Consider the following 24398-nt stretch of genomic DNA (forward strand, 5'->3'; position numbering starts at 1 on the left):
TATGGAGCGGTGCTCTACCGTCGGTTGGTGTTGCTTATGTCTATGGTCGGTTGTACACAAAGACAAAACACGTTAAGTGTAGTGATAAAGCATGCAAAAGCAGATTTTAATTGCATGCTTTGCTGGAATATGAGATATACATCGAAATCATTCATTAATGTATTTATTTATTAGCATCTATATTACTATTATATATTAGAAAAATCTTGTATTAGTTTGGTGCTTTGCACAAGAAATATATTAAAATCATTCATTAATGTCTTCTTATTATACGGAGCATGTAGAAACCATTTATTAACATATATCTTGGAAAATCTTATATTAATTGTGTGCTCTGCTGGAATACGAGATATATTCTATTGAAATCAGTCATAAATATATATATTTTGAAATGGACGAACGACTGGCTGGGGACGCGTAGGCGGAGATTGGTTGTCAGTGAGCTCTTTTGGCCCGTGGAGCTGTTCTCTACAGTCGGTTGGTGTTCGCTGTGTCTACCATCGGTTGTACACAGAGACAAAATATGTTTAGTGTACTGGATCGTAACATATGCAAAAGTAGCTTTCAATTGAGTAATTTGCTGGAATACAAGATATACACCAAAATTGTTCATTAATGTCTTCTTTTATTAGCATTTATCTCACTATACATAGAAAAATCTTGTATTAGTTCCATGCTTTGCTGGAATACGAGATATATATTGAAATCGTTTATTAATGTGGTCCTATTATAGAAAATATATAGAAACCATTTATTAACATATATCTTGTAAAATATTGTATTAATTGTGTGCTCTGCTGGAAGAGGAGAAATATATTGAAATCGGTCAATAATGTGTGTGTGTGTGTGTGTGTGTGTGTGTGTGTGTTGATATTGTTCTATTTACTACATATATTTCTTCAAACGATGAACACGTTTCAATGTGATCACATCAGTAGTCCTAATGATTTTCTCAGATAATGATTGTTATCGTCGTGACTTCTTATTCGCGACTTCAATTAGAATATATCAAAGCTATAAATAAGAGATATAAAACAATGATGGATATTGTTTATCTTAGTAGTGGCTTGCAGATTTTGTAAAAAGCCATTTTATTAAAATAAGGATTGATGTCAATTTACTTTGGTATTGTATATGTTGGCCTTCGTTGGGTTTGGCTGTTGGTTTACACACCGCCAAAAGAGGTTCAGGGCACATGTGTGGGTTTCACTAAGCATACCCTTTTTCACTCATAAACGAGAACCAAATATTAAGGTATTTATTTAATGGATTTTTACATTTCTGCCCGTAGCCGGTGCCCACCATACGATTTTGCCCCTACTTTCAAAGGGTGTTCAGTTTTGCCCTAAACAACATGACATATAGTGTCACAGTGAAACATCTTTGACAAGATGGAAATTAAACATAAGGGGCATTTGTATAACCAAACACAATTACTTTGGGGCAAAAGTGAGCATAGTTCAAAACTAAGGGCAAAACTATCCAACAAGGCACGAATGTGAAAATCTCTTAATTTACATTTCTTGTGTACGCCGTAATTGCACCAATAAACTCTAAAGCTGGAGATATTTTTTGACATTTTATAGTAACTGGTGATTAATCTTTTGATGATGATATGTTAGCAGTGACCAACTGGTGTGTTTACAAATATAGAAGTTTCATTTCATTGTTGTTATGGTAATTTATCTAAAAAATGTTCACAGGTTAATGTGATTATGTTTTGCAGAATCGATGAACTTTTGATAATAATTACTGGTATAATTGTAAATTTATTTTCATCCTAGTTTAGAGAAAATCTTAGCCAAAAATATTGAATAATAACCAAGTATAGAAAACATTTAGATATGGTATGGAGATTCTTGATAAATAAATTTTGAAGGGATTGTTTTTAAATTTTGATCAATGAATGAGGAAAAACATAAAATGTATTGATTTGGGTTTATCTTCGCTGTTGGATAGTACTCGTCATCAAATATCCAACAAGCTTGAGTTTGCTAAATCCAGAGTTCATTTGCAGATGTTATGGCAATTATGGTCTTACTTGCGTTCCTCGTTTGTGCTTGGGCCTTTGGCAGAGCCCAAGCGGTAGTACCGCGTGGCTCCATGGTAGTACCGCTTAGGCGGTAATTCCGCTATGAGCTACCGCAGCTACTGCCGCTTGGGAAATGCCTTCTGTCTACTCTCTATTAGCTAATGGTAATGGCACGGTAGTACGGCTTGTGCGGTACTTCCGCCTATTACTACAATTGCTACTTCCACTTGTGTTCGAGGACTGTGCAAGCATCTGTTGCCTATTTTGCTCTTGCGGTAGTTGGACGATAGTTACATGGTAGTACCGCTTTGCGCGCTACTTCTGCTCTGGTGCCGCTCCATTGTCGCTGGTCCATCTGTATCCAGTGACAATACCGCTCACTGTAGCCAGTAGTACCGCTCCGACGGAACTACAGTGCTTGTACTTTGTAGTAAACACTGACTGGCACTGGAAGTACCGCTATAAACAGCAGTACCACTCCCCCGAGAGGTAGTACCGCTTAGAGCATCTCCAGCTCCCCCCCCTCTCCCGAGTGTCACCCCCAGGCGCCTTTTCTTCTGCCGGCGTGCTAAAAATGGCAAAAAAAAGGCCCAGGCATGCCCCCCAAGCCCTCCCAATACCTCAAAAAGGTGCCGGCGAATCCAGGCCAAACCCAACATGCTGGGGGGCTGTTGGGGGCGCCGGCGGAAGCAATAGCCAATCATGTTCCTCCATGTATCATTTTTTCTGGCCCACTCATTCATTTTTTGCCTGGCGACTGTCCTGGGGGGGCACCAACGGCTGGGAAACCGTCCTCGCGTTTCAACCGGCGAATTTTTCGGGAGGCAAGTGACTCAAAGAATAGAGCTATGCTCCCCGGAAACTACTGTGATCCCCTATAGTTGTAGGTTATCAAGACTATTTTTTGGCGCCGTTGCCGGGGAGCATATCTCTATTCTTTGAGTCACTTGGGATTTATATCTGTTGATCACTATGAGGAGCTTGAAAGATGAAAGAACCAAGATTTTTCCCTCAACTACGAGGGGAGGTAAGAAACTGCCATCTAGCTCTACACTTGATTCACCTTCTGTTATGAGTAAATTTGCGACACCAACACCTGTTATTGATTCTGATATGTCGTATGTTATTGATGATGCCGCTTCTGCTATGCATGATGCTTATGATGAAACTACTTCTATGCTTGATAATACCGTGCCATTAGGTGAATTTCTTGATGAACAACTTGCTAGGGTTAGAGAAAATGAAATTATTGAAACAGATAATATTGATGAAAGTGATGATGAAGATTCTCCCCCTAGATATGAATTGCCTGATGTGCCTGAGGGTTATGTTATGGATGAAGAAACATCTAGAGACCTTTTTGCTTGCAAAGATAGATATGATCTTAAGAAACTGTTAGCTAAGCTGAAAGAAAAGTCTTTGAATGCTAGAATGAAATATGACCCTGCTTTTGCTACTTCACCTATCTGCATTTCTGATGAGGGTTATGATTTCTCTGTCGATCCTGACTTAATTACTTTGGTTGAATCTGATCCTTTTTATGGCTATGAATCTGAAACTGTTGGGGCACATCTTACTAAATTGAATGATATAGCCACCCTATTCACTCATGAGGAAAAAATTCGTTACTACTATATCCTTAAGTTATTTCTATTCTCAATAAAGGGTGATGCTAAAACATGGTTTAATTCTCTTGCTCCTGGTTGTGTGCGTAGTCCCCAGGATATGATTTATTACTTCTCTGCTAAATATTTCTCCTCTCATAAGAAACAAGCTGCCTTAAGAGAAATATATAATTTTGTGCAAATTGAAGAAGAGAGTCTCCCACAAGCTTGGGGGAGGCTTCTCTCATTACTTAATGCTTTGCCTGATCATCCTCTCAAGAAAAAATTGAAATACTTGATATCTTTTATAATGGACTAATCGATGCTTCTAGAGACCACCTGGATAGTTGTGTTGGTTGTGTTTTCAGGGAAAGAACTGTTGAGCAAGCTGAATTGCTATTGAATAATATATTGAGTAATGATAATGATTGGACACTTCCTGAACCAACTCCTAAGCCAACTCCGAAGAAAAGGGGTATTCTATTTCTCAGTCCTGAAGATATGCAAGAGGCAAAGAAATCTATGAAAGAAAAGGGTATTAAAGCTAAAGATGTTAAGAACTTACCACCTATTGAAGAAATACATGGTCTTAATAACCCGACACAGGTAGTAAAGGTAAATTCTCTCTATAGATTTGATGAAGGTGATATTCCTTGCAATAACTCTGCTAGCCAATGCTTGGATGAGTTTAATAATTTTATTGTTAAACAGGAAAACTTCAATTCTTATGTTGGTAGACAATTGAAAGGTAATGCTTATATGGTTGAACACTTGAGTGATTATATGTCTAGAGTTAAAGGTGACCTTAAACTTATTAGTAAACATGCTTCTATGTTACCACTCAGGTAGAGCAATTCCTTAAAGCACAAGATGATTTGCTTAATGAATTAAATAATAAGAAAAATGATAATGATGTTAGAGTTATGACTAGAGGGGGTAAAATGACTCAGGAACCTTTGTATCCTGAGGGCCACCCTAAGAGAGTTGAGAAAGATTCTCAGAGAACTAATGTTGATGCACCTAGTCCTTCTAAGAAGAAGAAAAATAAAAATGATAGGACTTTGCATGCTTCTAGTGAGCCTATTGTTGACACACCTGAGAATCCCAATGCTATTTATATTTCTGATGCTGAAACACAATTTGGTAATGAACATGAACCTAGTGATAATGATGATGTTCATGTTGATGCTCAACCTAGCAATAAAAATGATGTAGATATTGAACCTGCTGTTGATCTTGATAACCCACAATCAAAGAACCAATGTTATGATAAGAGAGACTTCGTTGCTAGGAAGCACGGTAAAGAAAGAGAACCATGGGTTCAGAAACCCATGCCTTTTCCTCCTAAACCATCCAAGAAAAAGGATGATGAGGATTTTGAGCGCTTTGCTAAAATGATTAGACCTATCTTTTTGCGTATGCGTTTGACTGATATGCTTAAAATGAATCCTTATGCTAAGTATATGAAAGGTATTGTTACAAATAAAAGAAAGATACCGAAAGCTGAAATTTCCACCATGCTTGCCAATTATACTTTTAAAGGTGGACTACCAAAGAAACTAGGAGATCCCGGAGTACCAACTATACCATGCTCCATTAAAACAAACTATGTTAAAACTGCTTTATGTGATCTTGGAGCCGGTGTTAGTGTTATGCCTCTCTCTTTATATTGTAGACTTGATTTGAATAAGTTGACACCTCCTGAAATATCTTTGCAAATGGCTAATAAATCAACTGCTATACCTGTCGGTATCTATGAGGATGTGCCTGTTATGGTTGCAAACGTTACTATTTTAACGGACTTTGTTATTCTTGATATTCCCGAGGACGGTAGTATGTTGATTATCCTTGGTAGAACCTTTTTGAATACCGCAGGGGCTGTTATTGATTGCAACAAAGGCAATGTCACTTTTCATGTTAATGGTAATGAGCATACGGTACACTTTCCAAGGAAACAACCTCAAGTCCACGGTATCAATTCTATTGGAAAAATTTCAACGATTACTATTGGAGGTTTTGAATTCCCTCTTCCTACTGTCAAGAAGAAATATGATATTCTTATTGTTGGGGACATGAATATCCCCGTTGAGGTAACCTAGTGTTATTCGAAAAGTCTCCGGTTTCATGTTATTCAAAAAGAGTTTGTTAACAAGACTTGATCAACCTTGTTAGTGGATTTCTTTTGATGAGCACGAGATGGATGAAGTTAGAAAGCACAACTCTCTGTACCCTCCTTTTACTTTCTGTTATCTAGAGTAAATAAAGCAAACATAGTATTTTCTGTCTGTTTTCTGAATTATCCTTGCAATAAAAATACCCTGAAAATAAAAGTTCTCCAAATGTCCTGAAAATGAAATATGATTTTTTGTAGAATATTTAAGAATTTCTTGCACTGAGAACACACCAGGGGCCCACCATTTGGCCACGAGGGCACAGGGCGAGCCCCCTGCCTCGTGGGCCCCATGTGGACCCCCTCCACTTACTCCAGCACCCACTCACTTCGTCTTCCTCCAGAAAAAATCCTCCCATAGCTCAAACCCGTGTTCTAACTCATCTTGCTGCCATTTTCGATCTCTTTGTTCAAAGCTCCATTCACAAAACTGTTTTGTGGGATTGTTCTTCGGTATGTGACTCCTCCAATGGTCTAATTAGTTTTTGTTCTAGTGCTTTATTTATTGCAAATTTTTGCTGCCTAGGTGACCCTGTTCTTGAGCTTGCATGACAAATTTATATGGTCAAAAGCAGTTTTAATGCATGATATAGCCTCTAGGCACTTGTGGGAGTAGTTGCTATCAATCTTGTTGAGTTTGATTCACTTTTATTTTAGTCACTAAAATTTTAGAAATTTTTCAGAGAAAGAAAAATGCATAGGAAAATGTACCAAGGTGGTTCCTCAAGGAAGCAAGAACCAAGGCTCGCGATACGTGAACCGGACGATGAACCACCGAGGGAAGCTCAAGTGCGGCCTTGTGAATGGCCATCAAAGGAGTTTATGATCCAGGGAGGCATCAAGGATGAATTTGACACGTATGTGTGTAATGCTAATCTTGAGGACTTCGTGTCAGATAAGTGCCTACAGTACCACTACCTAACTGATTCCTTTGTGAGGAGGTTTAAATTTACATCATCGCGCAACTCTCACACTTTTTATTTGATCTTTATGATAAACCATATAACATGGACCTAGAAGATTTTAATACTGCTTGTAAACTCCCGCAGTGGGGCAATGTTAGTGAACCTCGCAAATCTGAATATAAAGACTTTCTTGCTAGTATCACTGTGGGGGAATCTAGGGAAATCACACAAGCTACCATAGGTAGCATTCGTTTCCCTTCCATACATTATTTTGCTCTCTTTACAGGTATATGCATTAACGGTAAAGATGAGGCTTGTCACATGTGCGTACCAGATCTTAGTGTCCTCAAGAGTGCGGTATTAGGTGATAAACAATATAACTTAGGGGCCATTGTTGCACAAAGGTTGCATCTTAATGGTACAAGTGGAGATTTATTTTGTGGAATTTATGCAACTTGTGTAGCTAATTATCTTGGTGTACCCATACATGGAAAGACATGGAGTTGCCTCCTGCTTATCTAGATTATAGTGCTATGGTTCGCCATCAGTTTCTTGAGGGGAATGAACAGTTCCTCTAGTACCGACTAATCTTTGACAGACAGCACACTATCCATGATGCCCTCCCTACTCCTACTTTATTTAACTTTCAGGCAAAAAGGAGATATGTTATAACCAGGGAGGAGGCGAACAAGTATGAGAGGAGGACGGAGGCAGCTCGCCTCCAAGCTGAAGCTCTTCAGGCAGTAGCTGCTTCATCTTAGTACAACCCCAGCTACAACTTTGGATATCCACCAGGCCAACAGTCGCCATAGAACAACTTAGGCCAAAAGCCTAAGCTTGGGGGAGTACGTATTCCTCACTGACATTACTTTCATGTTCACACACTCATTCTAGTTATCGGTGCTCATACTTTTTGATTGTACAATCCATGCTAGTTTATTTTCTTTTCTAAGCCTTCTTCTTGTGTGTTTGAAAAACATTAAGAAAAACCAAAAAAATAGTTATAGCTTTTAGCTAGTTTACTTTCCATGCCTGTAGTAGTAGTAATTAAAAGAAAACCCAAAAAGATTTCGCGTTCTTCTTTTGCTTGTTGGGAGCTTTCCCGTATAAATAGTTTTATTTCTTTTCTTATTCTTTGGGGGTCGAGAGGAGAAGACCATGATGAAAATGTTGAGTGGCTCTCATATGCATTATTGTTGATTTAACCAAGAGCCCATATTACCTTGTCTTCTCCCTTGTATAAAATGCTTGCAGATTCCAGCTTAGTCAGATGCACGTGCACTATTATTATTATCCACACCATTCGATCGTGCGAGTGAAAAGCAATAATGACGATATATGATGGACTGAATGAGATGAGAGAAGCTGGTATGAACTCGACCTATCTTGTTTTTGTAAATATGATTAGTTCATCGTTCCTGATTCAGCCTATTATGAATGAAACATGTTTGCAATGACAATTAGATATTATAATTGCCCATGCCATGCTCAATTAGCAAGGAGTTTATAATGGTTTACCTTGCGTGCCAACATGCTATTAAAATGGTTGTGATGTGGTATGATAGGGTGGTATCCTCCTTTGAACGATTTGAGTGGCTTGACTTGGCACATGTTCACGCATGTAGTTGAAACAAAATCAACATAGCCTCCACGATATTTATGTTCACGGTGATTTATATCATACTCATGCTTGCACTCATTGTTGATTAATCTTAATGCATGTTCATGACTGTTGTCGCTCTCTAGTTGGTTGCTTCCCAGTCTCTTTCTAGCCTTCACTTGTACTAAGCAGGAATATTGCTTGTGCATCCACTTCCATAAACCCCAAAGTTATTCCATATGAGTCCACCATACCTTCCTATATGTGGTATTTACCTGCCGTTGCAAGTAAATTTGTAGGTGCGAAACTCTAACCTTCAAATGAAATTCCGTTTTGTATGCTTGAATAGCTCATGTATCAACTAGGGTTGTCTATATCTTCCATGCTAGGTGGGTTATTCTCATGATGAGTGGACTCCTCTCATCATTCACGATAAAATGGCCGGTAACCGAGATGCCCAGTCCCATGCTCAACAGGAATGTTTTTAGTTGGACGGCACCCGTTGTTTCGGACAAGCCATGGATTGATGTTTGTTGGTCATGGGGGAGTATAAACTTTACCATCCTGTTTGGGAATCGCCTATAATGTGTGTAGCATGGAAGATATCGAGATCTCTGGGTTGTTATGTTGACAATGAAAGTATGCCACTCAAAATATTATTTATCTCTATTTCAAAATTCGAGCTCTAGCACCTCTGCAAATCCATACTTCCCTCTTTGAAGGGCCTATCTATTTACTTTTATGTTGAGTCATCATCATCTTATTAAAAAGCACCAGTTGGAGAGCACCGCTATCATTCGCATGCATTGCTATTAATTTACATTGAGTATAACTGTGACTGGATCTCTTTTACCATGAATTACAATGTCTAGTCAGTCCTTGATCTTCAGGGGTGCTCTAGATTTATGTTTTGCGGTCTCAGAAAGGGCTAGCGAGATACCATCTTGTTATATCATGTTATGATTGTTTTGAGAAAGTGTTGTCATTCGATATTTATTATTATTGCTCGCTAGTTGATTATGCCATTGATATGAGTAAACATGAGACCTAAATGTTATTGTGAATATGGTTAGTTCATAGTCTTTGCTGAAAACTTGAATGCTGGCTTTACATATTTGCAACACCAAGATCAAATAGAGTTTGTAACAGTTTTTCCTTATCACTTTCAGTTTGTCAACTGAATTGCTTGAGGACAAGAAAAGGTTTAAGCTTGGGGGAGTTGATATGTCTCCAACGTATCTACTTTTCCAAACATTTTTGCCCTTGTTTTGGACTCTAAATTGCATGATTTGAATGGAACTGACCTGGACTGATGTTGTTTTCACCAAAACTACCATGGTGTTATTTTTGTGCAGAAATAGAAGTTATCAGAATGACCTGAAAATCCACAGAGCCACGTTTTGGAATTAATGAAAAATACTAGCGAAAGAATCAGCATCAGGGGGCCCACACTCTGTCCACAAGGGTGCAGGGCGCGCGCCCCTAGGGCGTGCCCCCTACCTCGTGGGCCCCCTAGGACTCCACCGACCTCAACCCCAACTCCATATATTCACTTTCGGTGAGAAAAAAATCAGAGAGAAGGATTAATTGCGTTTTATGATATGGAGCCACTGCCAAGCCCTAATCTTCCTTGGGAGGGCCAATCTGGAGTCCGTTCAGGGCTCCGGAGAGGGGAATCCATCGTCATCGTCATCATCAACCATCCTCCATCACCAATTTCATGATGCTCACCGCCGTGCGTGAGTAATCTCATCGTAGGCTTGCTGGACGGTGATGGGTTGGATGAGATTTACCATGTAATCGAGTTAGTTTTGTTAGGGTTTGATATCTAGTACCCATTATGTTCTAAGATTGATGTCGCTATGACTTTGCTATGCTTAATGCTTGTCACTAGGGCCCGAGAGCCATGATTTCAGATCTGAACCTATTATGTTTTCAAGAATATATGTGAGTTCTTGATCCTATCTTGCAAGTCAATAGTCACCTACTATGTGTTATGATCCGGCAACCCCGAAGTGACAATAATCGGGACCACTCCCGGTGATGACCGTAGTTTGAGGATTTTATGTATTCACTAAGTGTTAATGCTTTGGCCTGGTACTCTATTAAAAGGAGGCCTTAATATCCCTTAGTTTCCAGTAGGACCCCGCTGCCACGGGAGGGTAGGACAAAAGATGTCATGCAAGTTCTTTTCCATAAGCATGTATTACTATATTCAGAATACATGCCTACATTACATTGGTGAACTGGAGCTAGTTCTGTGTCACCATATGTTATAACTGTTGCATGAGGAATCGCATCCGACATAATAATACATCATTGATCCATTGCCTACGAGCTTTTCATATATTGATCTTTGCTTCGTTACTTTTTCGTTGCCACTGTTACGATTGCTACAAAAACTACTACTGTTACTTTTGCCACCGTTACCATTACTTCTATACTACTTTGCTACTAAGTACTTTGCTGCAGATATTAAGTCTTTCAGGTGTGGTTGAATTGACAACTCAACTGCTAATACTTGAGAATATTCTTTGGCTCCCCTTGTGTCAAATCAATAAATTTGGGTTGAATAATCTACCCTCGAAATTTTTTGCGATCCCCTATACTTGTGGGTTATCAGTAGTCGAACTTCTTCTTGTTCCGACTGATCAAGCACCGAACGTACGGCACTCTGAGTTCTGCACACGTTCAGCTCGATGACGTCCCTCGATCTCTTGATCTAGAAAAGTGTCGAGGGAGGGTTCCGTCAGCATGACGGCGTGGTGACGGTGATGGTGAAGTGATCCGCGCAGGGCTTCACCTAAGCACTACGAAGATATGACTGGAGGTGTAAACTGTGGAGGGGGTGTTGGGTAACGTAGTAATTTCAAAAAAAATCCTACGCACACGCAGGATCATGGTGATGCATAGCAACGAGAGGGGAGAGTGACGTCCACGTACCCTTGTAGACTGCTAAGCGGAAGCGTTATGACAACGCGGTTGCTGTAGTCGTACGTCTTCACGATCGACCGATCTTCAGTACCGAACGTACGGCACCTCCACATTCAGCACACGTTTAGCTTGGTGACTTCCCGTGAACTCACAATCCAGTAGAGCTCGGGGAAGATTTTCGTTAGCACGACGGCATGGTGACGATGTTGATGAAGCTACCGTGGCAGGGCTTCGCCTATGCACCACTACAGTATGACCGAGGTGGATTATGGTGGAGGGGGGCACCGCACACGGCTGGGAGAGATCTTCGTGATCAACTTGTGTGTCTAGAGGTGCGCCCCTGCCCCTGTATATAAAGGAGCAAGGGGGAGGCCGTCCGGCCCTTGTTGGTGCGCCAGGAGGAGGAATCCTCCTCCTAGTAGGAGTAGGATTCCCCTCTTTCCTACTCCTACTAGGAGGGGGAAAGGAAGGGAGAGAAAGAGAAGAAAAGGGGGGCGCCCCCCCTCTCCTAGTCCAATTCGGAGCAAAGGGGAGGGGGCGCGCTGCCTACCATAGGCCGGCCCCTCTCTCTTTCCCTTATGGCCCAACAAGGCCCATTAGCCCCCGGGGGGTTCCGGTAACCCCTCCGGTACTCCGGTAAAATCCCGATTTTACCCGGAACTCTTCCGATGTCCAAATGTAGGCTTCCAATATATCAATCTTCATGTCTCGACCATTTTGAGACTCCTCGTCATGTCCGTGATCATATCCGGGACTCCAAACTACATTCGGTACATCAAAACATATAAACTCATAAAACCGATCGTCACAGAACTTTAAGCGTGCGGACCCTACGGGTTCGAGAACTATGTAGACATGACCGAAACATGTCTCCGGTCCATAACCAATAGCGGAACCTGGATGCTCATATTGGTTCCTACATATTCTACGAAGATCTTTATCAGTCAAACCGCATAACACTATACGTTGTTCTCTTTGTCACCGGTATATTACTTGCCCGAGATTCGACCGTCGGTATCCCAATACCTAGTTCAATCTCGTTACCGGCAAGTCTCTTTTCTCGTTTCGTAATACATCATCCCGCAACTAACTCATTAGTTGCATTGCTTGCAAGGCTTATTATGATGTGCATTACCGAGAGGGCCCAGAGATACCTCTCCGACAATCGGAGTGACAAATCCTAATCTTGATCTATGCCAACTTAACAAGTACCTTCGGAGACACCTGCAGAGCATATTTATAATCACCCAGTTATGTTTTGACATTTGGTAGCACACAAAGTGTTCCTACGGTATTCGGGAGTTGCATAATCTCATAGTCATACGAACATGTATAAGTCATGAAGAAAGCAATAGCAACAAACTAAACGATCATCGTGCTAAGGTAACGGAATGGGTCAAGTCAATCACATCATTCTCCTAATGATGTGATCCCATTAATCAAATGACAACTCATGTCTATGGCTAGGAAACATAACCATCTCTGATCAACGAGCTAGTCAAGTAGAGGCATACTAGTGACACTCTATTTGTCTATGTATTCACACATGTATCAAGTTTCCGGTTAATACAATTCTAGCATGAATAATAAACATTTATCATGAAATAAGGAAATAAACAATAACTTTATTATTGCCTCTAGGGCATATTTCCTTCAGGGGGCGCCGCACACGGCTAACAATTGTTGGTGTGTGTTCTAGGCGCCCCCTCCCGACATATATATAGGTGGGAGGGGGAGGGGGACATCCATGGGGCGCCCCAAGTAGGAGGAATCCTACTTGGGGGCCTAGTCCAATTCGCTACCCCCTTTCCTTTTTCACTGGAGGGGAAAGGAATGAGGAGGAAGGAGGGAAGGAAGGGGGAGGCCGAATCCCTCCCCTTCCTTTCTCTCTTCCCCTTCTCCTTTCTCCCCTGGTGCGGCCCATATGGGGGGCGCAGCAACCCCTGCTGGCTGTTGCGTTTCCCCTCTTAGTCCATTAGGCCCATATAGTTTGCCGGGGGATGCCCGGAACCCCTACCGGTGACCCGATATGTACCCGATACCCCCGGAACACTTCCGGTGTCCGAATACTATCGTCCTATATATGAATCTTTACCTCTCGACCATTTCGAGACTCCTCTTCATGTCTGTGATCTCATCCGGGACTCTGAACAACATTCGATCACCAAATCACATAAATCATATAATATAAAATCGTCATTGAACGTTAAGCGTGGAGACCCTACGGGTTCGAGAACTATGTAGACATGACCAGGACACCTCTCCGGTCAATAACCAATAGCGGAACCTAGATGCTCATATTGGTTCCTACATATTCTATGAAGATCTTTATTGGTCGTGCCGTAATGACAACATACGTTATTCCCTTTGTCATCGGTATGTTACTTGCCCGGGATTCGATCGTTGGTATCTTCATACCTATTTCAATATCGTTACCAGCAAGTATCTTTACTCGTTCCAAAATACATCATCCCGCAACTAAGTCATTAGTCACATTGCTTGCAAGGCTTCTTATGATGTGCATTACCGAGAGGGCCCAGAGATACCTCTCCGATACTCGAAGTGACAAATCCTAATGTCGATCTATGCCAACCCAACAAACACCTTCGGAGATACCTGTAGAGCATCTTTATAAACACCCAATTACGTTGTGATGTTTGATAGCACACAAGGCATTCCTCCGGTATCCGGGAGTTGCATAATCTCATAGTTGAAGGAATATATATTTGACATGAAGAAAGCAATAGCAATAAAACTAAACGATCAATATGTTATGATAACGGATGGGTCTTGTCCATCACATCATTCTCCTAATGATGTGATCCTGTTCATCAAATGACAACACATGTCTATGGTTAGGAACTTAACCATCTTTGATTAACAAGCTAGTCTAGTAGAGGCTTACTAGGGACACGGTGTTTTGTCTATGTATTCACACATGTATCAAGTTTCCGGCTAATACAATTCTAGCATGAATAATAAACATTTATCATGATATAAGGAAATATAAAATAACAACTTTATTATTGCCTCTAGGGCATATTTCCTCTAGTCTCCCACTTGCACTAGAGTCAATAATCTGGATTACATTGTAATAATTCTAACACCCATGGAGTCTTGTTGTTGATCATGTTTTGCTTGTGGAAGAGGCTTAGTCAATGGGTCTGCCACATTCAGATCCATATGTATTTTGCAAATCTCTATGTCTCCCTCCTTGACTTGATCACGCATGGAGTTGAAGCGTCTCTTGATGTGTTTGGTTCTTTTGTGAAATCTGGATTCCTTTGCCACGGCAATTGCTCCAGTATTGTCACAAAAGATTTTCATTGGACCCGATGCACTAGGTATTATACCTAGATCGGATATGAACCCCTTCATTCGCTGCTTCCGAAGCAGCTATGTACTCTGATTCACATGTAGATACCACCACGACGCTTTGCTTGGAACTGCACCAACTGACAGCTCCACCATTCAATATAAATATGTATCTAGTTTGTGACTTAGATTCATTCGGATCAGTGTCTAAGCTAGCATCGACGTAACCATTTACGACGAGCTCTTTGTCACCACCATAAACGAGAAACATATCCTTAGTCCTTTTTAGATAATTCAGGATGTTCTTGACCGCTGTCAAGTGATCCACTCCTGGATTACTTTGGTACCTCCTTGCCAGACTTATAGCAAGGCACACATCAGGTCTGGTACACAGCATAGCATACATGATAAAACCAATGGCTGAGGCATAGGAAATGACTTTCATTTTCTCTCTATATTCTGTAGTGGTCGGGCATTGAGTCTAACTCAACTTCACACCTTGTAACACAGGCAAGAATCATTTCTTTGACTGATCCATTTTGAACTTCTTCAGAACTTTATCAAGGTATGCACTTTGTGAAAGTCCAATTAAGCGTCTTGATCTACCTCTATAGATCCTGATGCCCAATATATAAGCAGCTTCATCGAGGTCTTTCATTGAAAAACTCTTATTCAAGTATCCTTTTATGTTATCTAGAAATTCTATATCATTTCCAATCAACACTATGTCATCCACATATAATATTAGAATGCTACAGAGCTCCCACTCACTTTCTTGTAAATACAAGCTTCTCCAAAAGTCTGTATTAAACCATATGCTTTGATCACCTTATCAAAGCGTATATTCCAACTCCAAGATGCTTGCACCAGTCCATAAATGGATCGCTGGAGCTTGCACACTTTGTTAGCACCTTTAGTATCGACAAACCTTCTGGTTGCATCATATACAACTCTTCTTTAAGAAATCCATTAAGGAATGCAGTTTTGACGTCCATTTGCCTGATTTCATAATCATAAAATGCAACAATTGCTAACATGATTCAGACAGACTTAAGCATCTCTACGGGTGAGAAAGTCTCATTGTAGTCAACCCCTTGAACTTGTCGAAAACCTTTCGCGACAAGTCGAGCTTTGTAGACAGTAATATTACCATCAGCGTCGGTCTTCTTCTTGAAGATCCATTTATTTTCTATGGCTCGCCGATCATCGGGCAAGTCAACCAAAGTCCATACTTTGTTTTCATACATGGATCCTATCTCAGATTTCATGGCTTCAAGCCATTTATCGGAATCTGGGCTCATCATCGTTTCTTCATAGTTCGTAGGTTCGTCATGGTCTAGTAACATGACTTCCAGAATAGGATTACCATACCACTCTGGTGCGGAACGTGCTCTGGTTGACCTACGAGGTTCGGTAGTAACTTGATCTGAAGTTTTATGATCATTATCATTAGCTTCCTCTCTAGTTGGTGTAGGCATCTCGGGAACGGATTTCTGTGATGAGCTAGTTTCCAATTCGAGAGAAGGTACAATTATCTCATCAAGTTCTACTATCCTCCCACTCACTTCTTTTGAAAGAAACTCCTTCTCTAGAAAGGATCCATTCTTAGCAATAAAGATTTTGCCTTCGGATCTGTGGTAGAAGGTGTACCTGATAACCCACAAGTATAGGGGATCGCAACAGCTTTCGAGGGTAGAGTATTCAACCCAAATTTATTGATTCGACACAAGGGGAGCCAAAGAATATTCTCAAGTATTAACAGCTGAGTTGTCAATTCAACCACACCTGGAAACTTAGTATCTGCAGCAAAGTGTTTAGTAGCAAAGTAATATGATAGTGGTGGTAGCGGCAACAAAAGTAAAGACAGCAAAAGTAATGTTTTGGTATTTTGTAGTGATTGTAACAGTAGCAGCGGTAAAGTAAATAAGCGAGAACCAGTATATGGAAAACTCGTAGGCATCGGATCAGTGATGGATAATTATGCCGGATGCAGTTCATCATGTAACAGTCATAACATGACACAGAACTAGCTCCAATTCATCAATGTAATGTAGGCATGTATTCCGTAAATAGTCATACGTGCTTATGGAAAAGAACTTGCATGACATCTTTTCTCCAACCCTCCCGTGGCAGCGGGGTCCTATTGGAAACTAAGGGATATTAAGGCCTCCTTTTAATAGAGAACCGGAACAAAGCATTAGCACATAGTGAATACATGAACTCCTCAAACTATGGTCATCACCTGGAGTGGTCCCGATTATTGTCACTTCGGGGTTGCCGGATCATAACACATAGTAGGTGACTATAGACTTGCAAGATAGGATCTAGAACTCACATATATTCATGAAAGCATAATAGGTTCAGATCTGAAATCATGGCACTCGGGCCCTAGTGACAAGCATTAAGCATAGCAAAGTCATAGCAACATCAATCTCAGAACATAATGGATACTAGGGATCAAACCCTAACAAAACTAACTCGATTACATGATAAATCTCATCCAACCCATCACCGTCCAGCAAGCCTACGATGCAATTACTCACGCACAGCGGTGAGCATCATGAAATTGGTGATGGAGGATGGTTGATGATGACGACGACAACGAATCCCCCTCTCCGAAACCCCGAACGGACTCCAGATCAGCCCTCCCGAGAGGTTTTAGGGCTTGGCGGCGGCTCCGTATCGTAAAACGCGATGATTTCTTCTCTCTGATTTTTTCTCTCCGAAAGCAAATATATAGAGTTGGAGTTGGCATCGGAGGGTCAACAGGGGGCCCACGAGGTAGGGGGCGCGCCCTAGGGGGGAGGGCGCCCCCCCCACCCTCGTGGAAAGGGTGTGGGACCCTGGTTTTCATATTTGGCGAGGATTTTTTATTATTTTTTCTAAGACCTCCCGTGGAGTTTCAGATCATTCCTAGAATATTTGTTTTCTGCACATAAAACAACATCATGGTAATTCTGCTGAAAACAGCGTTAGTCCGGGTTAGTTCCATTCAAATCATACAAGTTAGAGTCCAAAACAAGGGAAAAAGTTTTTGGAAAAGTAGATACGACGGAGACGTATCAACTCCCCCAAGCTTAAACCCTTGCTTGTCCTCAAGCAATTCAGTTGACAAACTGAAAGAAAGAAAGAAAAACTTTTACAAACTCTGTTTGCTCTTGTTGTTGTAACTATTCAAGCCAGCATTCAAGTTTTCAGCATAGATCATAACTAACCACACTTGCAATAATTCTCAGGTCTCATCATTACTCATATCAATAGCATAATCAACTAGCAAGTCATAATAATAAATCTCGGATGACAACACTTTCTCAAAACAATCATAATATGATATAACAAGATGGTATCTCGCTAGCCCTTTCTGAGACCGCAAAACATAAATGCAGAGCACCTTTAAAGATCAAGGACTGACTAGACATTGTAATTCATGGTAAAAGAGATCCAATCATAGTCATACCCAACATAGATTAATAGTGATGAATGCAAATGACGGCTGTGCTCTCCAGCTAGTGCTTTTTAATAAGAGGGTGATGACTCAACATAAAAGTAAATGGATAGGCCCTTCACAGAGGGAAGTAGGGATTTGTAGAGGTGCCAGAGCTCAGTTTTGAAATAGAGATAAATTGTATTTTGAGCGGTATACTTTCATTGTCAACATAACAACTAAGAGATGGCGATATCTTCCATGCTAAACACATTATAGGCGGTTCCCAAACAGAATGGTAAAGTTTATACTCCCCCTCCACCAACAAGCATCAATCCATGGCTTGCTCGAAACAACGAGTGCCTCCAACATACATCAGGTCCCAGGGGGAGTTTTGTTTGCAATTAATTTTGATTTAGTTTGCATAAAGCACGGGACTGGGCATCCCGGTGACCAGCCATTTTCTCGTGAGTGAGGAGCGGAGTCCACTCCTCTTGAGAATAACCCACCTAACACGGAAGATAAGGACAGCCTTTATTGATACAAGAGCTATTCGAGCATACAAAACAGAATGTTTATTTGAAGGTTTAGAGTTTGGCACATACAAATTTACTTGGAACGGCAGGTAGATACCGCATATAGAAGGTATAGTGGACTCATCTGGAATAACTTTGTGGTTTGAGGGTTGGGATGCACAAGCAGTATTCCCGCTTAGTACAGGTGAAGGCTAGCAAAAGACTGGGAAGCGACCAACTAGAGAGCAACAACAGCCATGTACATGCATTAAAATTAATAAACATTGGATACAAGCATGAGCAGGATATAATCTACCATGAACATAAATATCGTGAAGGCTATGTTGATTGTTTCAACTACATGCGTGAACATGTGCCAAGTCAAGTCACTTAAATCATTCAAAGGAGGATACCACCCCATCATACCACATCATAACCATCTCAATATCATGTTGGCACACAAGGTAAATCATTATAACTCATAGCTAATCAAGCATGGCACAAGCAACTCTGATCTCTAATTGTCATTGCAAACATGTTTATTCATAATAAGCTGAATCAAGAACGACGAGCTCATCATATTTACAAAAACAAAAGAGGTCGAGTTCATACCAGCTTTTCTCATCTCAGTCAGTCCATCATATATCATCATAATTGCCTTTCACTTGCACGACCGAATGGTGTGAATAATAATAAGAGTGCACGTGCATTGGACTAAGCTGGAATCTGTGAGCATTCAATAAACAGGAGAAGACAAGGCAATATGGGCTCTGGGTTAAATCAACAATAATGCATATAAAAGCCACTTCAACAATTTAATTATGGTCTTCTCCTACTGACCCCCAAAGAAGAGAAAAGAAATAAAACTATTTACATGGGAAAGCTCCCAACAAGAAAAAGAAGAACGGGAAATATTTTTGGGTTTTCTTTTTAGTTATTACTACTACAGCAGAAAAATAAACTTACTACTAATTTTTTTTGGTTTTTCTTAAGGTTTACTAAACACACAAGAAGAAAGCAGGAAAAAGAAAATAAACTAGCATGGATATTACAGTGAAAAAGTATGAGCACCGACATCTAGCAATGAGTGTGTGAACATAAATGTAATGTCGGTGAGAAATACGTACTCCCCCAAGCTTAGGCTTTTGGCCTAAGTTGGTCTATGGCCACGGCTGGCCTGGCGGATATCCATGATAATAGTTGTTGGGGTCGTACTGTGATCAAGAAGAAGAAGGCTCCGATTGCCACTGGTTGGCAACCATTTCCGGATCCCACTGATAGTTAGACTGTCATGAAGGATCAAATTGTGGTTCCGGCTCTGGATCCTCAGCTGGTGCAGGGTTCCGGTAGGCGTGAATAGCTACCAACGGAACAAGGTACGTGCCTGCAGTCAAATCAAACAAATAAGGAGCAGGCAAGGTAATAGTCTCAGGATGATGTTTATTAAAGAACAATTGATATCTAAGCTCCCCTGCCCTATTTTTAACAATAAAATCATGTGCCACCATACTTTTATGATCTAGATAAACACGGGGTAGCACTTTTTCTTCCTTCTCAGCATGCCCAATAGGTATGTTAAAATGTGTGGCTAGGCGTGTGGCATAGATGCCTCCAAAGATGGGGCCCTTTGTACGGTTCATATTTAACCGTCTAGCAATAATACCCCCCAAACTAAAAGTGTTATCACTATATAAACCTTGGAGCAGAATAATTAAATCAGGGATACTAAGGTTTCCAGAATTTCCGCGTCCAATTAAACAACGACTAGCAAATAATGCAAAGTAACGCAAAACAGGAAAATGTATGCTAGTGATTCGTGCATCAGAAACCTTCCTGGTTTCTCCTACAGTGATATTATCAATAAACCCAGCCACATCATCATGATGTGGTTCTTCTGTCTTGCCCTCAAAAGGGACTAAACAAATCCGACAGAAATCAAAAAGTGACATCTCCTTAGGCTCATCATATAAATGAAATTCCACCGTAGGTGGTGAGTTCCTAGGATGAAAATAAAAGTTTTGCACAAAGGTATTTGTGAGTAAGAGATACTGACCGCACTGGTCGTGGAGGAAAGCGGTGAGGCCTGCATTGTGAGCCAATGCATGAAAATTTTCATAGATAACGGCTGCTCTCAAGAAATCTTCAGAAGGCCATTCACACGCCCGAATCTCCGCGGTGCGTGGCAAATTATACTTAGGCTTCGGTGCCTTTTTCCTTCGAGCTTTGGCTTGATGAGCCCCTCAATAATCTCCTCATCATTTTTCTGAAACAATCTGAAATCTTTAGTAACTTCAAAAATAAAAGTAAACCAAACTCAATAAATCTGATAGTAACTACTCCTACAAGTGCCCAGAGCCTATATCAAGCATTAGAACTACTTGGAACCATATAAATTTGACATGCAAGCTCAAGAACATGGTCACCTATGCAGCACAAATTTGCAAAGAATAAAGCACTAGAACAAAAACTAATTGGACCAATGCAGGAGTCACATACCAAGGAACAATCTCGCCAAGCAGTTTTGCGAGAGGTGCTTTGAGCAAGGAGATCGAAAATCACAGCAAAAGTGGCTGGAACTCGTGCTTGAGTTGGTTTTTCGTGTTTGTGTGAGACAGAGGAAGAAGATGGGTGCTGGGATAAGTGGAGGAGGGCCATCATGGGCCCACGAGGCAGGAGGGCCCGCCCTATAGGGGGGCGCGCCCACCACCCTCGTGACCAGGTGGCAGCTCCTCCCGCGGTAATTTTTGCACAATAAATCCTCAAATATTCCCAAAAAATCATATTAAATTGGCATGGCATTCTGAGGACTTCTATTTTCAGGATATTTTTATATTGCACGGATAAGTCAGGAAACAGATAGAAAAATACTAATTTTACTTTATTTAATATAAATAACAGAAAGTAAAAGTGGGGTACAGAAGTTTGTGCTTCTAGTTTCATCCATCTCATGCTCATCAAAAAGAATCCACTAACAAGGTTGATCAAGTCTTGTTAACAAACTCATTCCGATAATCATGAAACCGGAGAAATTTCGAATAACACTAAGTTACCTCAACAGGGATATGCACATCCCCTATAATAAGTATATCATATTTCTTCTTGACAGTAGGAAGAGGAAATTCAAAACCTCCAAATATAATCGATGGAATTTTTCCAATAGAGTTGATACTATGAACTTGAGGTTGTTTCCTCGGAAAGTGTACCATATGCTCATTACCATTAACATGAAAAGTGACATTGCCTTTGTTGCAATCAATAACAGCCCCTACAGTATTAAGAAAAGGTCTTCCAAGAATAATAGACATACTATCATCCTCGGGAATATCAAGTATAACAAAGTCCGTTAAAATAGTGACGTTTGCAACCACAACAGGCACATCCTCACAAATACCGACAGGTATAGCAGTTGATTTATCAGCCATTTGCAAAGATATTTCAGTAGGTGTCAGCTTATTCAAGTCAATTCTACGATATAGAGAGATAGGCATAACACTAACACCGGCTCCAAGATCACATAAAGCAGTTTTAATATAATTTCCCTTAATGGAGCAAGGTATAGTAGGTACTCCGGGGTCTCCAAGTTTCTTTGGTATTCCACCCTTAAAAGTATAATTAGCATGCATGGTGGAAATTTCAGCTTCCGGTATCCTTCTTTTATTAGTAATGATATCTTTCATATATTTAGCATAAGGATTCGTTTTGAGCACATCAGTTAATCTCATACGCAAAAACATAGGCCTAATCATTTCAGCAAAGCGCTCAAAATCCTCATCATCCTTTTTATTGGATGGTTTCGGAGGAAAAGGCATGGGTTTCTGAACCCAAGGTTCCCTTTCTTTACCATGTTTCCTAGCAACAAAGTCTCTTTTATCATAACGTTGATTCTTTGATTGTGGGTTATCAAGATCAACAGCAGGTTCAATTTCTACATCATTGTCATTACTAGGTTGAGCATCATCATTAATATTTTTACTAGGTTCATGTTCATTACCAGATTGTGTTTCAGCATCAGACATAGATATATCATTTGGATTATCAGGTGGTTCAGCAATAGGTTCACTAGAAGTTTGCACAATTCTATCATTTTTCTTCTTCTTCTTTTTAGAAGAACTAGGAACATCAATATTATTTCTTTGAGAATCTTGCTCGATTCTCTTGGGGTGGCCTTCAGGATACAAAGGTTCCTGAGTCATTCTACCAGTTCTAGTAGCCACTCTAACAGCATAATCATTTTTCTTTCTATTCATTTCATCAAGCACTTCTTTTTGAGCCTTAAGTACTTGTTCTACTTGAGTGCTAACCATAGAAGCATGTTTGCTAACAAGTTTAAGTTCACCTTTAATATCAGCCATATAATCACCCAAGCGTCTAATCATATAAGCATTTTCTTCTAATTGTCTACCAAAATAAGCATTGAAGTCATCTTGCTTATACATAAAGTTATCAAACTCATCCAAGCACTGACTAGCAATTTTAGTAGGAGGGACTTCAGCTTTATCATATCTATAGAGAGAATTTACCTTTACTACATGTGTTGGGATATCAGGATCAGGAGGTTCTTTAGTAAATAAATAATTAAGATCATATGTTTCTTCAACAGGCGGTATATTAAGACCATGTATTTCTTCAATAGGAAGTAAATTCTTAACGTCTTCAGCTTTAATACCTTTTTCTTTCATAGATTTCTTTGCCTCTTGCATATCTTCGGGACTAAGAAATAGAACACCTCTCTTCTTCGGAGTTGGTTTAGGAATAGGCTCAGTAATTGGAGCAGGAGTTGGCTCGGGATCTGGCTCAGGAGGTGCCCAATTATTTTCATTTGTCAACATATTATTCAATAGAATTTCAGCTTCATCCGGTGTTCTTTCCCTAAAAAGAGAACCAGCACAATAATCCAGGTAATCTCTGCAAGCATCGGTTAGTCCATCATAAAAGATATCAAGTATTTCAGGTTTCTTAAGAGGATGATCAGGCAAAGCATTAAGTAACTTGAGAAGCCTCCCCCAAGCTTGTGGGAGACTCTCTTCTTTAATTTGCATGAAGTTGTATATTTCCCTCAAAGCAGCTTGTTTCTTATGAGCAGGGAAATATTTAGCAGAGAGGTAATAAATCATATCCTGGGGACTACGCACACAACCAGGATCAAGAGAATTAAACCATATCTTAGCATCACCCTTTAATGAGAACGGAAATATTTTGAGTAAATAGAGGTAACGTGATCTCTCATTATTAGTGAACAGGGCAGCTATATCATTTAACTTAGTCAGATGTGCCACAATAGTTTCAGATTCATAGCCATAAAACGGATCAGATTCAACCAAAGTAATTATATCAGGATCAACAGAGAATTCATAATCTTTATCAGGAACACATATAGGTGAAGTAGCAAAAGTAGGGTCAGGTCTCATTCTATCTCTAAGTAATTCCTTGTTCCATTTAATTAATAACCTCTTAAGCTCATATCTATCTTTGCAAGCGAAAATAGCAGCAGAAGATTCCCTATCAAAAAGATAACCTTTAGGAATAACAGGCATGTTTTCATCATCACTATCATCATCATATTCAGATTCAATAATTTCTTTTTCTCTAGCCTTAGCAATTTGCTCATCAAGAAATTCACTAAGAGGCACAGTAGTATCAGGCATAGAAGCAATTTCATCATAAGTATCATGCATAGCAGAAGTAGCATCATCAATAACATGCGACATATCAGAACGAATAGCAGAAGCAGGTGTGGGTGTCGCAAACTTACTCATAACAGAAGGTGAATCAAGTGCAGAGCTAGATGGCAGTTCCTTACCTCCCCTCGTAGTTGAGGGATAGATCTTGGTTTTTGGGTCTCTGAAGTTCTTCATAGTGTTCAGCAGATATAAATCCCAAGTGACTCAAAGAATAGAGC

This window comes from Triticum urartu, chromosome 3A (genome assembly GCF_056163025.1).
Source record: "Triticum urartu cultivar PI428250 chromosome 3A, HENAU_Tu73, whole genome shotgun sequence".
Taxonomy (NCBI): domain Eukaryota; kingdom Viridiplantae; phylum Streptophyta; class Magnoliopsida; order Poales; family Poaceae; genus Triticum; species Triticum urartu.